The sequence below is a fragment of the Arachis hypogaea genome, chromosome 5 (genome assembly GCF_003086295.3).
Source record: "Arachis hypogaea cultivar Tifrunner chromosome 5, arahy.Tifrunner.gnm2.J5K5, whole genome shotgun sequence".
Classification (NCBI taxonomy): Eukaryota; Viridiplantae; Streptophyta; class Magnoliopsida; order Fabales; family Fabaceae; genus Arachis; species Arachis hypogaea.
The window spans coordinates 29,880,383-29,881,355 of record NC_092040.1 but is presented as its reverse complement, the minus strand read 5'-3'; the positions used below and the strand labels follow the sequence as shown (position 1 = coordinate 29,881,355).

The window sequence follows — 973 nt, the reverse complement described above, 5'->3', positions numbered from 1 at the left end:
ACTTTGAGAAATCATATTGACTTGTTGAGTCAATATTTTGTTCTGAGCCAATATGGCATTCAGAGTGTCAATCTCAAGAACTCCTTTCTTCTGACTAGTCCCATTGTTCACAGGATTTCTTTCAGAAGTGTACATGAATTGGTTATTTGCAACCATTTCAATCATCTCTTGAGCTTCTGTAGGCGTCTTCTTCAGATGAAGAGAGCCTCCAGCAGAGCTATCCAAAGACATTTTGGATAGTTCAGAGAGACCATCATAGAAAATACCTATGATGCTCCATTCAGAAAGCATATCAGAAGGACACTTTCTGATTAATTGTTTGTATCTTTCCCAAGCTTCATAGAGGGATTCTCCTTCCTTCTGTCTGAAGGTTTGGACTTCCACTCTAAGCTTACTCAATTTTTGAGGTGGAAAGAACTTTGCCAAGAAGGCATTGACTAGCTTTTCCCAAGAGTCCAGGCTTTCTTTAGGTTGTGAGTCCAACCATGTTCTAGCTCTGTCTCTTACAGCAAAAGGGAATAGTATAAGTCTGTAGACCTCAGGGTCAACCCCATTAGTCTTGACAGTGTCACAGATTTGCAAGAACTCAGCTAAAAACTGATGAGGCTCTTCCAATGGAAGTCCATGGAACTTGCAATTCTGTTGCATTAGAGAAACGAATTGAGGCTTAAGCTCAAAGTTGTTTGCTCCAATGGCAGGGATAGAGATGCTTCTCCCATAGAAGTCGGGAGTAGGTGCAGTAAAGTCACCCAGCACCTTCCTTGCATTGTTGGCATTGTTGTTGTTTTCGGCTGCCATGAGTTCTTCTTCTTTGAAGAATTCGGTTAGGTCTTCTATAGAGAATTGTGCCTTAGCTTCTCTTAGCTTTCGCTTCAAGGTCCTTTCAGGTTCGGGATCAGCCTCAACAAGGATGCTTTTGTCTCTGCTCCTGCTCATAAGAAAGAGAAGAGAACAAGGAAATATGGAATCCTCT

At 41.7% G+C, this 973-nt stretch overlaps 1 non-coding gene across 1 annotated transcript; it reads left to right on the top strand.

Annotated features, from left to right (window-relative positions):
• The first annotated feature begins 285 nt into the window (after positions 1 to 285).
• On the top strand, positions 286 to 393 carry LOC112804836 (small nucleolar RNA R71). The gene has a single exon (XR_003203456.1). It is a non-coding gene; the product is annotated as a small nucleolar RNA R71 (small nucleolar RNA).
• The last annotated feature ends 580 nt before the right edge of the window (positions 394 to 973 follow it).